Source organism: Neomonachus schauinslandi, chromosome 1, assembly GCF_002201575.2.
Source record: "Neomonachus schauinslandi chromosome 1, ASM220157v2, whole genome shotgun sequence".
Classification (NCBI taxonomy): domain Eukaryota; kingdom Metazoa; phylum Chordata; class Mammalia; order Carnivora; family Phocidae; genus Neomonachus; species Neomonachus schauinslandi.
The window spans coordinates 131,820,625-131,836,855 of NC_058403.1; the positions used below are offsets into that span (position 1 = coordinate 131,820,625).

Genomic DNA, 16,231 nt, shown 5'->3' on the forward strand with positions numbered 1-16,231 from the left:
ATGCTCTAAAGATTCAGTGTAATGTCAAACAAAATCCCAGAAAATTATTTTGTGAATATTGACAAAATGATTCTACTGTTTATATTAAAAGGTAAAAGACACAAAATAATAAACACAATATTGAAGAAGAACAAAGTTAGCAGACTCATACTACCTGACTTCAAGACTTACTATAAAACCACAGTAATTAAGACAGTATGGTATTGGCAAAGTAATAGACAAATAGATCAACAGAATAGAATAAAAAGCCCAGAAATAGACCCACACAAATATGGCCAATGATCTTTAACAAGGAATAAAAGCAGTTCAGGTGGAAAAGGATAATCTTTTTAGCAAATGACACTGGAACTATTGGATATCCACATGGAAAAAAAGTGACACAGACCTTATACCTTTACAAAAATGAACTCAAAATTAATCATAGACCTAAATGTAAAATAAAAAATTCTAAAATTTCTACAGGATAACACAGGAGAAAATCTACATTGGGTTTTTAAATTTCATTTAAGAGAAAATTTTCTGCTCTGTGAAAGACACTGTTAAGAGAACAAAAAGACAAGCCACAAATTGGAAAAAATATATTTGTAAAACCTACATCCTATGAAGAATTTGTATCTAAAATCTACAAAGAACTCTTAAAACTCAAGCAATAACAAAACAAACAACCCAATTAAAACATGGACAAAAGATCTGAATAGACACCTCACCAAAAGAGATACATAGATGTCAAGTAAGCGTATGAAAAGATGTTCAACGTCACATATCATTAAGGAGTTGCAAATTAAAACAACAATGAGACACCATTCCACAGCCATTAGAATGGCTACAATCCAAACACTGTCGACAACAAATGGTAGCAAGGATATGGAGCAAGAGGAACTCTCATGGGAATGCAAAATGACACAGCCACTCTGGAAGAAAGTTAACATTTTCTTACAAAGGTAAACATAGGCTTACCATACAATCCAGCAATTGCATTCTCAGGCATTTATCCAAATGAGTTGAAAACATGTTAGCACAAAATATGTACACAAATGCCTATAGCAGCTTTATGCATAATTGCCAAAACTGGAAACAGCCAAGTCCTTTAACAGATGACTGGATAAGCAAACTGTGGTATACCCATGCAATGGAATAGTATTCAGCATATAAAGAAATAAGCTCTCAAGCCACCAAAAGATTTGGAGGAAACTTAAATGCATATTGCCAAGTGAAAGAAGAGAGCCTGCAAAGGCTACACACTATATGATACCAATTATATGACATTCTGGAAAGGCAAAACTACGGATAAAATGAAAAGATTAGGGTGGTTAGGGTAGGGAGAGGTTAGGGTGGGGAGAGATGAATAGGTAGAGCACAGAAGATTTGTAGGATGGTGAAAATTCTCTAAATGGTATTATAATGATGGCTCACGGGTTTCTAGGGGATGAAGGGATAAATAAGTGGAACAGGGGAAATTTTTAGGAAGGTGATTTTATTCTGTATGATACGGTAATGGTGGATGCGTGAGACTATGCATTTGTCAAAAACTGTGAAATTTATTCTTATTTCTTTGATCAGATTTACCGAAGACTTTGTATTTACTGGTCTTTCCCAAGAATTGGCTTTTGGTTTAATGACCTGGTTTATACTTTTGTTTTTTATATGGTTAATTTTCCCTTTTCTCTCTTAATTTATTCCCTTTACTTTTTTGTATATTTTATTGTTATTGTTTTCTATCTTCTTTAAATGAATGCATAATTCATTTCTTTATGGCTTCCTAACAAATATATTTAATATTGAAATTTTCATCTAAGTACCACTTTACAGGATATGTCTATGTACACGCATGGGCACGCATGTGCATGCATGCACACACACACTGCTTTCATTATTTATTTCTAAATATTTGTAATTTCCTGTTGGATTTCCTCTATAATCATAGTTACTTAGAATAAGAATAATTATATTGTTTGTGTCCAGAAAATATGGCTTACATGACTTTTAAATTGAGAAACTTCTTGAAGTAAACTTTAAGGACTAATAGAGAGTTAATGTTGGTGAATGTTTCACTGAATTTTGAATGGAATATAAATTATTTTGCATGTATAAAATCCTATACATCTATTTCAATTGCTTCTTGAATTTCTATTAGTTTTAGTTTAATATGTATCAAAGTTACACTGTTGGTGCCTTGAGGTTTGTAACTCATATTTTCCTGATGAATTCTACTTTTTACCAATATGATTTTATCTCACTTAATACTTCTCACCTTAAATTCTATTTTCTCTGGTATTAAAATCGGTATCTACCTCCTTTTAGTAGTTGTGAAATACATATTTTTCCTGTTCCCTTTTATAATTGTAATAGCAATATTGAAAACAAACACAGCTCTGGAGATGTAATTACCACACAACTTTTTTTCTTTCTGTCTATGCCTTTAAATCTGTCTTAGAGTGTCCCTTGCTTTCAGACAAAGCCTAAACACACCATATAGTTTTTTTATTTTTCTTCAGTAGTAGAATCTTTGGCACCTCAAGTCTCAAACACAGGCTGAGTTTAATAACTTAAATGTTCATCCCTGTGTAGGAGACAACTTTTCAACTCCTGAAGTTACTTCTCATCCAGCTCAGTCCTTGGATTAATGGGAAGCCTATGATCAGAAGGTGGGCTTTCTTTAATTTTTCTCTTGCTAGCCCTTCTACTCATGGTCCTCTACCTTGCTATTGATGATCTCTGACTTGAAGTAGAGAACAAAGGTAAGGGGGCAGGAAATTTTTGACTTAACTAATACTGTTGTAGTGATCTACCAGTAGAACTCTGCTGACTCAGAAGATGTTTGAATCTGCTTCTTTCTCTTCTAGAGCATGGTTGAGAATCTCAAGTACACTTTCTTTGATGTGGGCAAATCCATCTTATTCTAGCTTCTTACTTCCCCTTTCTTGGATCCATAGGCATTCAGTGATATCTACAGTTTCTCTGTATATGATCTGTCATACCTCCAGGGACTTAAGGTGGATAGGACCTAAGATGACTCCATGCCAGCTCTCTTTTACGTGGCTCCTAGTTGGACCCACAGGATATACTTCTGCATCCTTTTTCTCTCATATAGGCCATACTACAAAGCTTTTCCTTTACTCCATCCTCAAACCTCATTTTGTCTTTTAGATTTCTTAGAATGGAATCAGACACCCTGTTTCCCCAAAATTCTCAGAGTTTCACCTAGTAAGCTCTTCAAGTTGTCTTTCTGGAAGACTTTTTCTTTTGTGGGGTGGGGTTCTCCAAAAATCTTCTACTAGTTTTGTCTCTAAATCCAACCCTTTTATATCTTTCTTAAGGGCAGGGGATGTAAGGGTCATATAACTGGATTTGGGTCACCTCCTTTGAAAATTTCATTCTGACCTAGAACCTCACCTTGGAATGTAATATCCACGATCTTCATGATTTATCCAAAACTATTTTAGCATCTTGTTATAAAATCTTTCCATATCATTCACTTTTAGGTATGCATACCTCAGGGTTTTTAGATGAAAATAGTACTAGTTAACATTTTGCTCCAGTGTTTCTAATATACATTTTTTTTGATGAAAAGTGTGATGTCAATTAGATTTTCATTTCTTTGTAGAAAACCAGTTTTTATCTTTCCAGAAGTTTAAATTTTCTCATCCTCAATGTTTTTAAAATTTTATACATGAAGTAAAATTACTGCATGTATTCTGCTTAATATGAAGTGTATCTTAAAAACTAAAAACTCATTTCTTTCTTTCTTCAGAATTACTTTCTTTGTTTTTCTTAATAATTTCCTTTCCTCCATTCTTTCTTTTCTCTTCTATTAGAATTTTGAAATTTAGGTGGGATTGCTCTTGAAATTTTTTTATATCTATTCTATGACAAATATGACTTTTCTAAAATATCAAACATATGACATATATATATATATATAAAGAGTTTTTTGGGGAGAATTACCCTGTTCAATTACCCTGATTCATAAATATCAATCCAGCAGTGATATTAGGATGGGGGCAGGATGTACTCCTAGCTAGAGAGTGCCTGGAATTGGTGTTCTAATTGTGGAAGATGCTAAAGCCCTCTGAAGGGGCACCTGGGTGGCTCAGTTGTTAAGTGTCTGCCTTCGGCTCAGGTCATGATCCCTGGGATCGAGCCCTGCATCGGGCTCCCTGCTTGGCGGGAAGCCTGCTTCTCCCGCTCCCACTCCCCCTGCTTGTGTTCCCTCTCTCGCTGTCTCTCTCTCTCTGTCAAATAAATAAATAAAATCTTAAAAAAAAAATAAAATAAAGCCCTCCTAAATGTTGCCATTTACCTGGATATGCATCAGCTTCTCCCAATCATTTGCTATTTTAACTTGTCCTACTGAATCAGGTCAGAAGGAAGAGTTAAGCTACCCATATGTTCAGAACATATTTTCCTAGTTTATCACCTTCACAATTGTCCTTGTGACCCCTCTTCCTACTGAATCTTTGACTCTTAGCTTTGAATTTCCATAAAACAACTGTCCAAGCTTCTGAATATGTCACCTTCAGTTACTGCCATCCAGTATCTTTTTTCCATTTATTCAGGAGTTTCTTAATATTTCTGCTTCACTGATGACTTCTTAAAAAATTTTAACACAGAATTATTTAATTCTTTTAAAAATATCTTTATTATTTTTAGAAATGTTGAGCAAAAGGAAAGTTAGCTACCTGCTCTCAATTTGCTATCTTAACCCAGTTTCCCCAGAACATGTTCAAGGAGACTGTCTTTTAAGAATGATATTCTCAGGGCGCCTGAGTGGCTCAGTCGGTTAAGCATCTGCCTTCAGCTCAGGTCATGATCCCAGGGTCCTGGGATCGAGCCCCACATCGGGCTCCTGGCTCAGCGAGGAGCCTGCTTCTCCCTCTCCCTCTGCCTCTCTCCCTGCTCATGCTCTCTCTCTGTATCTGTATCTCTGTGTCTCAAATGAATAAATAAAATCTTTAAAAAAAAAAAAAGAAGAATGATATTCTAGGCACCAAGTTCAAGATCAACACATTTCATTATTTTTAGTCCTGGAGCCTGACTGTAACACTATAATCATGATAGCCAAGAATAGAGAAGGCCAGCATTTGAAATTGACTTTGGCTGAGTCTGGGATGTTATGCTTGCTATTATTTCTTTTTGTCCAGAACAACTAAATAATTGCTTTCATAAAGTGGATAGTTAGTCCCCTTTAAAAATACATCAATTGAGTATTGAAAAGTCACTATCTTTAAAGGAGAAATTGTTTGATTGCACGCGAGTAGTTGCATCAGCAAGTTGCGTCCACAAAAAGAATTCTGATCTTCAAAAGGGATCATAAAAGTCAGAATCATTTTGAGAACTCTGAGATGTTAAGTTTTCTCTGCCAAGTGATTATACTTTTCAAAAACATGAATTAAGTATTTAACGGTCAAAATAAAAAAACAATATTCTAAACCTACCTCGTTTATTCTTTTGATGGTTTGATCTTATGTTATTCAATAAAAAAAATTGTTTTCTAGGTACAGTTAAAAAACACCAAACTATTATGTGTCACAGTCTGGAGGAGGATAACTTAGTGCACTGTGGGGAAAAGCAAATATCCAAAACTTAACATGCCAGGTCTTACATGAGTTGACTTTTTTTTATTCAGTAAAAATGGTAGAATCTCACCTTCCTTTCCTCCCCATCATCATTAGCACAGAAGGAAGAAGAGGTAAATTGAATAAAATCCAGCTCTCTTTTGTTCCAAGGAGTGGGACTGAAATTACAGATTTATGACTAGAGCTAAAAGGTAGGGTTGTATGTAAAAGACTCTTAATGACAGAATCAAACTTAGATTTTGAATATCAGAATACTTGCAAGTGGGCCATGATTCATACATTTCTAGAAAAGAGAAAGGGAATGTAAGAGAGCAAATAATAAATGGATAAAAATGTTTGGGGTATGTTTTTAGAGACTGTTTATTTCATGGGCCCTTAACTAGCGGTCCACGGATCCTTAATGAGAAATTTCTCTGAAGTTTTGTGATCCACTTGAATGTATATCCAAAATTTTCTAGATGCATAGGCATAGGTAGCTTCCATCAGACTCCCAAAAGCCATGTCAGAGCTCACAAATCTATAGCTTTGTTGATTTCAATGATCAATGACCAAGAACCTATAAGTCTGTAGAAATTTTACTCATGACTGAGCTACACTGGTCCCCAAGGAGCCCTGGGCTTCTTGACATCAAGACCATACATTGCCTTGTATTCTACTTTAAGCCACCGTCTTGAGTCTAAAGATTTTCTTTTTCAGATTTATAAACATAGAACAATATAAATTATGCTGTTCTACCCATCTTTAAATGTAATATTTGATGCCAAAACTTTAGATTTAGTAAGATAATAAATCCCAGAAAGGAGAGGAAGTGATCTCTGCAATAGCATTGTCTGTTTTCTATTTTACCTTGAAGGTTTTTATATTAACAATACTTTTATAATTTTTCTAATGCTAAAAGAAATGCTCTTGAAAAGTGCACCATCTGTGCTTTGTCTGATTAGCTGGTCCAAATGGAATGGATGTCAAATTCTGAGTTCCTTTTATTTTTATGAAAATAAAAAGAAGCTTCACTTCTAACTCAGCCTTATGAGCAAATCAATGAGAAGTCATCTACTGCATAATCTTCCCCCTAGAAAGGAATAAATATTTACAGTATATAATGAGATTTCATGTCAAAAATTGATGGTATTTATTGTGCTTTAATAAAAGCAGATTTGGAAACATTAGTTTTATTAAACAAAAAACAGAATATTGTTTTAAAAATTGCCATTTTCATATTTGCTTTTTCTGTGGAGACCTTATATACAAAGGCAGATTTTTAGCTAACTATATTACTATGGAAATCAGCTCCAACTGAATAGAAATAGTACAAAATAATGAAAACACTAATACATCTTTACACATTGTATTATTCATCTATCAATTACTTTCCCTTTTGTGGGGCTCACCCTTCCAGGTTTGGCTGTTTAACAGTCATATTTTTTCCAATATTTATTCTCAATTTCTTTCCTCAATCTTGATCCTAAGAATTAACTAAAAAAGAATATTTAAAAGGTCATGTTGTCCTTTCCTGTGCAAATCTGGGAGATAAGGCTGTTACTAACGCATTTTCTAATTTTTTAAGTAAATGTTAAGAGGAACATTTGGTTCTCTTCTGAAAAGCTTTTCACAAACAGGTCAAATATGTTACAGGTGGCAGAACCACACATGCTCCTTTGTACCCCGTCTAGGTCCCCTAACTCCTGAGGAAGTGGCTTCAAAAGGATTATCTCTCACCGTGGTTAGAGGATCATCTAAAACTTTGAGTTTTGAAGCTAATAGCTCTCGTCCAGGGAAAAAGCTCTTAAAGATGGATCTGGAGAAGGTAATGGTTCCTCCAGCCAATGATGAAAATACATAGCCACAGGCGACTCTCCATCAGAGATTATAACTCAAAGGCTTCTCAGCATCTGGTATAAAATAATAGATGGTTGGTGACCGCAGCGAATGGGAAAGTACAGGCTCACACAGACACTAAGATTTTCATTTTAAAACAATATTGTATTGGCCAGAAAAAAACACATCTGTGTGCTAAATTCGGCCCGTGGGGCCCCAGATTTTGATTCCCAAACTACACAATATGACAAAGTTTAGGGGACTGATTCTATCCCTTCTCTCCCACATTCATCCATTAGTCTGCTGGTTGTCGTCTGACGTATTTCCCCTCCCCAACAATTTTTTTCTGGCTATTATGTTTATTCTTTCACTGGGGTGGGTTTTTTTTTTTTTCTAAATAGATAATACATTCACATGGTTCAAAATGAAAAGAAAATATAAAGTGATACACAGTGAAAGCCTCGCTCCTACTCCCACTGTGTGTGCCCAGTTCCCATCCTGATTCCCATTCCCTCACAGACAACTTCTGTTACTGGTTTCTGGGCTTCCACCAATGTCATTATCTTTGTATTAAGCTAAACAAGCACACGGGCACATACGGTCTTATGCTCCCAATTACAGACAAAATATTGCATGCTATACCTACATTTTCCTTTTTTTTAAGCTAATCATTTAAGAATCACTTAACTTAAAAACAAATATATGAATACAAATAAATACACACACACACACACACCCTTAGCATCTATCTACCCTGGTGACCTTTATATAGATCTATGAATAGTGTGTTTCCTTTTTTTTTTTAAGATTTTATTTATTTATTTGAGAGAGAGAGAGATAGCGAGAGAGAGCATGAACGGGGAGGAGAGGGAGAAGCAGGCTTCCCATGAACAGGGAGCCTGACGCGGGGCTCAATCCCAGGACGCTGGGATCAGGACCTGAGTCGAAGGCAGATGCTTAACCAACTGAACCACCTAAGCCCCCCAATAGTGTGTTTCCTCATTCCTTTTTTATAGCTGTATTGTATTCCTTTGAAAGGAGATATAGACCTAGATATATAGATAATTTATTTAATCGGTCCAATACTAGTGGATATTCAAATAATTTCCAAACATTGTATATTATAAAAATCGCTGCATGTATTATTTTTGCATGAATAATAATCTGTGTGCATTATTTTGCATATGTACAAACATATCTGTGAAATAAATAGTAGAGATAGGATAGCTGGGTCAAAGGCAGATGAAACTATAATTTTGACAAATATTGCCAATTACCCTTAGAAACCATACTGGTTTGAGTCAATATCCATTCTCACAGTATCCAGTCCCACCACCTCTGCAAACAAAGGTGCTATCAAACTTTTGAATATTTGTCAATTTAATGGTTAAAAAATTATATTCTAGTGTGGTTTTAATGTGAACTTTTATTTTTTTAAGATTTTATTTATTTATTTGACACAGAGAGAGAGAGTGCAACAGAGAGGGGAGAGGGAGAAGTAGACTCCCTGTTGAGCAGGCAGCCCGATGCAGGACTCGATCCCAGAACCCTGGGATCATGACCTGAGCCAAAGGCAGATGCTTAACGACTGAGCCACCCAGGAGCCCCTTAATGTGAACTTTTTATAAGATTGAGTATCTTCTCATGTTTTAAAGCCTTTTATATTTCCTTCCCCATGAAATATCTGTATATATCTTCGGCTTATCCTTTAATAAGGTTATTTCTAGTGTGTAATAAATTTGAGATATTAGTCCTTTGTCTGTAAGGTCAGTTAGATATTTATGTATGTAAGTCCCACTTTACTGTTTATCTTTTATTGTTGCTAATGGTGATTGGTGATTTCATTTTCCATGCATGGGTCTTTTTTTGTTTGTTGTTAATGCAATTGAATTTATCAACCTTTTATTTTATGGCTTCTGGATTTTGAGGCAACAAAGGACTTCATGCCTAGGTTATAATGGAATTAATCTATGTTTTCTTCTATTATTTTTATTATGATATATTTTTACATCCAAATCTCTGATCCTTTTTGAATTTGCTATGGTATATATCACATATAGATTCAATTTTCAGGGATATTTCACCCATTTTTTTTATAGATTTAAGACACCATCCTTATTATATAATGCATTTGTGCATGCACTTGGATCTATTTCTGGAATTCTATCCAACTGGTTTGTTTTTCTATTAATCATAAATACCAGAGTGTTTTAATGATGTTTTCATATATGGAAGGGTTTAGTCCACCCCTAATGCTTTCCCTTATGAAAATTTTCCTTGGTTATCCTGGTTTTTGTTTTCTCCAAATGAACTTTATCAGCTTTTCTAGCTTTTTTTATAATTGGATTTTTATTGGTATCATAAAAAGTTAATTAATATGGGAAGACTGGATATATTTATGATATAGAGTATCCTACCAAGAACATAGTCTCTCTTTCCATTTCTTTTTTTAAGATTTTTTTTATTTATTCATTTATTCAGAGAGAGAAAGAAAGAGAACATGAGCAGGGGAGAGAGGCAGGGGGAAAGGGAGAAGCAGACTCCCCACTGAGCCAGGAGCCCTACGTGGGGCTCGATCCTAGGTCCTGGAGATCATGACCTGAGCTGAAGGCAGACATTTAACAATCTGAGCCACCCAGGTGCCCCTCTCTTTCCATTTCTTCAGGCTTTTTTTGTGTATGTCCTTCAGGAGATTTTTAATATGTTCTTTATATACATACTACACATTTCCCATGAGATTTATTTTTAGTTATTTCACTTTCTATTAATATTTCTTTGGCAGATAAGTTTTTTTTTCTTTTACATAATTTTTATAAATTGCATACAAAAGCAATTTATTTCCATAATAAGTAACATGTGGCTTTGGGGCTGAGATAGATACAGGGAAAAATAGGTAGATATACAGATGTAAGATAATCAGGTTAAGGAAACTTGTACCTATTCTTATTGTGTTTGTTGTTTTTCAATCCAAAATGAATGTTGACCTCCATCAAATGCCTTTTCAGTCTTAGTTATGTTCGTATTATTTTTCCCCTTAAATGTATTAACATGACGAAGGTTATTAATAGAGGCCCTAATATAAAACCCTCCTTGCATTTCTTCAATTAAACCCAGTTGTTTCTGGTGTATTTTAATTGTTGCTAGATTCCATTAGCTAATATTTTATTTATAATGTTTTCATTGATGTGCATAAGTGATATTGTCCTTTGGTATTCTTTTTTGTACAATATTTGTTAGATTTTGATATCTGTATTTGTTACAAAAATAATTCAGTTTTTTTTTAATGCTCTGAAAAAGTTTAAATATTATTAACTTATCTACTCATTAAGGTTTAGTAGGCCTCTTTTCTGAACCTATCTGGGCCTGGTGTTTTTTGGAAGTGGCTCTTTTCGATGGAAACACTCAGTTTAAATTTTCTATTTCATCTAAATTTTAGAATATTTTGTATTTCTGAAAATAAAACACTTCATACACATTTTCAAATTTATTCAGATATTTCAGCAAAATTATTTTATTGAGCTTTAAGTGTTCTCTGTTTCTCAGAATATCACCCCTCTTTTAACATTTCTTACTTTTGCTATTGAGGTTCTCTCTCTCTGTGATGAGATTAACAATTTGTTTTTTAAAATTAGAAGTTTATAAATGAAAGCTATAGACATTTTAAAAATAAAAACTTAAAAATAAAATTTACCATTATTCTATTTTCTAATTAATACATTCACGTTGTCATAGTAATGCCACAGAGCAAAATCTCCACGGCACTGTCACATTTGAACTTCGATGTCGGCTGGGGCTCTCTCCAGGCCGTGGTGGTTGAAGCAGTTCTGTGTCATGCTCTGGATTGCTTGTACAGCTCTCCTCTCTGTGTCTCTTGTCCTCCTCCAGAACCAGCAGGCTAGCTGACGCATGTTAGTCTCAGGGCAATTGCAGACACACAAGAGTTTACACTGCTGCACATGCGCACTGCAAGCCTCTGCTGAATCCCATCTACTGGCATCTCATCTGCCAAAGAAATCCACTTGGCGGAGCACAAGGGCAAGAGGCAGGGGACATACACAGAGAGAGCTGAAAAAGTGGGACCGATATTCAATCTACCAAACTTCTGCTTTCCTTGAGTTAATTTCATTTTCTCTCCTCTAAATTTTGAATTGGCTGCCTATTCATGATTCCTTTTTTTTTTTAAATTTACAGTAAACTTTATTTTCATTGATACATTACTTGACATGATTTCAAAGTAGATCTGTGCTCTAGGATGAGGCAAAGAACAGAAATCCTAAATCTCATAAAAGAATTTTTTCACATTGTTCTGAGTAGGGCATGGGGTTTCAGCACGCCCAATGTTGATACCTAACATTTTACCCCTTAGACTTTACCTATAGATGCAGAAAAAAGAAATAACATCAATATATAAAAATCAAATTGAATGAGAGAATAACAATAAGCTCTTGGGTTATATACCACCCACCTCTTTAAGGTTGTAATGATAATGACTGATTTTTTTTCTCCTGGAACATTAATGACATTTTGTTTGGTTTAGTTTAAGTAAAATGTCAGAATATGTGAAAATGCTGCACTTATTTCTCTTAACACACTAAAAATAGTGGAAGTTTTAAATTCTTCGTAAGTCCAGGCTGGGACATGACTACTGACGGGGTCTATTCAACACATTAATTCCAAGTTTGGTGACCGTCAACAAACTGGCACCCGCGATTAAGCCCACAGGCATAACCCATCCAGAGTGGTGGAATCTCATTCCCGTGATGCCAGCTAAGGTTCCAGATATAGCTAGGAAAACCCAAATGTTCCTCGGATCCTGAGATAGTTGATAAGCACCTGGGCCTACTACGCCCCCGAGAAGTCCGGCAGCCAGTGATGGGACACTATCCGCTTTTGCATAGCCAATGATCCCACCAGAAGCACCCAGCGCTGCATAGCCAAGCCAATCCAAAGTAAAGGCACTAGGGGGCCAGAGTCCTTCTGCATTGTTCTCTCTCACTCTGACCGGACAGAAGCACACACCAGGCCTGCACTCAACCGCTTTCCCCTAGGTCTGCTCTGGTCAACAAGGGTGCGCAAGCCCCACGACTCCGTTTTTTGCTGAGCAAGTATTTTAAGATGAATTTTCCTCTAAAGCCCGTTTTAACTACATCCCATAGATTCAAAAGTGTTTTTATTACATTTTTTTCTCCATACGATGCAATTTCATTCTTTATTTCCTCTTCAACTTAGATTTTAAGAAAATGTTATTACAAATTCCAGGTAAAAGGGCCTTTTGGTTGTCTAGTTTCATTGCATGGTGATTAGAGAAGGTTGTACCTAAGATTCCTGTTTATTTTTAATTCAGAGTAGATTAAGGATTTTCTGGTGGCCTAATATATGGCCAATTTTTCTAAATATTCCAAGGCTTATTCAAAATTAATAAAGTACAGAATTACCTTATCAATTAGCTCTATCTTATTATTTATGTTATTTCAATATTAAATATGCTTAATTATTTTCATCCACTTGATCTGACATGGACCAAGAGAGGTGAATTCATGTCTCCCACTAGTGTTTTTATGTCTGTTTCTGCTTTTATCACCTTTAATTTATGCTTTATGAATGTTTGTGCACAGATACTCATAACTGTAATATGTCCATTGTTGAGTTACATACGTCCGCACTATTAGGTTTTCTTTCTTAAATTCTGTTTGGTTGGAGTCCCTGGTTTATTTTTACTTGTATTTGCTGGTCTGCGCTTTTTAATTCTTTTATGTTCAACCTTACTGAAGTACCTTGTTTTAGATAAGTCTGTGCCATAGAATTAGGTTGTATAATCCATCCTGGAGATTCATTTCTTTTAAAAACTAAGTTAAAGGGCACCTGAGCGGCTCAGTTGGTTAAGCGTTGGACACTTGATTTTAGCTCAGGTCCTGATCTCAGAGTCATGAGGTCAAGCCCTGCATCAGGCTTTGCACTCAGCTCAGAATCCACTTAAGATCCTTTCCCTCTTACCCCTCTCTGCTTGTGCACTTGCTCTCTTCTTCCCACATGCATGTGCATGTTCACTCTCTAAAATAAATAAAATAAATCTTAAAAAAAATAAGTAAGTTAAGTCTAGAAAAAAAAAAACCTAAGTTAAGCCTTTAAAAAATATATAAAAAGTTAAACAAGCTAAGATAAGCGTGTTAACAGGTGACTTATTGATATAAAAGTTATATTTCAACTTTGTTCCATCATATTATTATATTGCATTTTCTGTGTCATTTTAAAGATACTCTCTTATTATAAGTTCTATTTTCTTTGCTTTTTATGTGTTGTTTGTCTGCTATCCAAGTATGTGTTTTTTCTTTAGTTGTTACCTTTATAATAATAATTCTATATTAGACCCTTAGTCATGTACTTCTTTTAACTGCATCTCTAAGTTACATACTATAAATAATGATTAAAAATTAGGATATTTCTTCTTTCTTTTCCTTCTCTTCCCTCATCTCTTCTCACCTGACTTTAGTTACTAATAGTGTTTATTTTTAATAAATGAGACAATAAAATTATCTAAATTCTGACCTCCTTTCCCCCTTGCTTATCCAATTTTTGTTAGGTATATCATTTCTACATAGTAAAGACATATAACATATATATTTCGTTCTGACATCTCAATCCCTGTATTTTTTTTTTCTACAGGCAAATACATTCAATATTTATTCCCAGTCCTTTTGCTACTATTTACCTAGTCACTTAGTTGGCCAAAATTCATTGTCTAATCATTCCTTCTAGGACTCAATGGCACAGTATTCTCTGAGCTCTTGCATTTTCAAAACTGTTCGTAGAATAGACTTTATAATTCAAATAAGATGTGGTTGGTTAAACAATCTTCAGCTTACATTCTTTACTTAAGTATCTTGTTGCTCTCCAGCATCTTGTATTGAAACACTGATCAGAAGATACATGAGACTAGTATTTTATTCTAGGAATTTTTGTTTTGTTCCTGGATACTGTTGCAGAGGTGGCGCCTTCCTTCTTCGTTTTTAGAGTCCAAGTACACATCTTAGAGTTGACCATACTGAATCCATTTTCCTGGTTTACTGGTATCCATTTAAAATCTTAAACTTTACTTAAGCCCTATGATCCTAGAAAACAGCCACTTTGGAAAACAGTGTGGAGGTTCCTCAAAAAATTAAAAATAGAGCTACCCTATGACCCACCAATTGCACTACTGGGTATTTACCCCAAACACATGGATGTAGTGAAAAGAAGGGCCGTATGCACCCCAATGTTCATAGCAGCAATGTCCGCAATAGCCAAACTGTGGAAAGAGCCAAGATGCCCTTCAACAGATGAATGGATAAAGAAGATGTGGTTCATATATACAATGGAATATTACTCAGCCATCAGGAAGGATGAATACCTAACTTTTACATCAACATGGATGGGACTGGAGGAGATTATGCTAAGTGAAATAAGTCAAGCAGAGAAAGTCAGTTATCATGTGGTTTCACTTATTTGTGGAACATAAGGAATAGCATGGAGGACATTAGGAGAAGGAAGGGAAAAATGAAGGGGGGTGGGAATCGGAGGGAGAGATGAACCATGAGAGACTATGGACTCTGAGAAACAAACAGGGTTTTAGAAGGAAGGGGGTGGGGGAATGGGTTAACCCGGTAATGGGTATTAAGAAGGGCGCATACTGCATGGAGCACTGGGTGTTATACGAAAACAATGGATCATGGATCACCACATCAAAAACTAATGATGTATTGTATGGTGACTAACATAACATAATAAAATAAAAAAGAAAGAAAGAAAAGAGCAATGTTAAAAAAATCCCCCCACTGTTGTGTTCTAGGAAACTGCTTATGGCAAAGAACCACCATTCCAGGCATGACTTAGATAAGATGCACAGATTCCTCCTTACCTACCTGTGACAGGGCAACGCAGACCTCCAAAATTCCCATCCTCAAAATTCCCATTGCCTCATAAATGATTAGCTGGACTGTTTTGTCCTCACTGATCAGTGATGAACAAAATATCTGCTAACTAAACCCTGGCTAACTTTCTCTCCTTCCCCCCACGTATCTGAACTTTGACCCATCCTCTGCATAATCCCTCTTTAATGGTGTGCCAGACAATAGACTGACCTCAGGGTAAAATATCCTTTGATGTATTGTCTACAATACATCATAGATATTTCTGCTCCTTCACAGGAAAACTTTTAAGTCTTGCCTTCATCCTAGGTGCTACTTGTGAAAATTTGCAAGGTTCATTTTTACATTCAAATCCTCAAATTCCCTGGTATGCAATTTTGTCCCCTGGGATTAAACACAGAAGGGATGAAGCATGGAGAAAGCATAGTGAAAAACTGAGGGTCCCTTTGCTGGGGTCCATCTTTATCCAGTTTCCTTGTGTACTCTCCACTCATTCTTTGCTATTCTCCCATTTCAAGAAATTTTTATTTTTCCTCAATGGTAAGAACAACAATCTGACTGATCTCTTCATCTTTTATCTCAAACCTAAAACAAGACTTTTGAAAATCAAAACGTTTTTCTTTCTCTAGCTTTACTGCATTATCCTCTTTTGAACTAATCAGTACTGATGAGGAGTCACCAATGCCTGCACGTGAAGTAAGGAAGTAGGAAGCAGGAATGACAGAGGGAAAAACAGAATAGTATCCTATGTGGCTGTGAGTTGGGAAGTGTCTTCATTTACATAATAGAAGTGCCTTGAGTCATCTACAGTCTCATCAATCCCTATTCCTCCAGGTAATACAAATCTTGAAACATCTGGGTGAGTCTAGGGAGGGGTGTCTCCCAGCAACATCCTTGAACATCTCAAATCCAAGTTTTATAGGCAGTAAGGTATGA

The 16,231-nt window shown here is 35.5% G+C and overlaps 1 pseudogene; it reads right to left on the reverse strand.

Moving 5' to 3' along the window:
- Positions 1-12,033: 12,033 nt before the first annotated feature.
- Positions 12,034-12,374, reverse strand: LOC110570758 (annotated as a pseudogene).
- Positions 12,375-16,231: the final 3,857 nt, after the last annotated feature.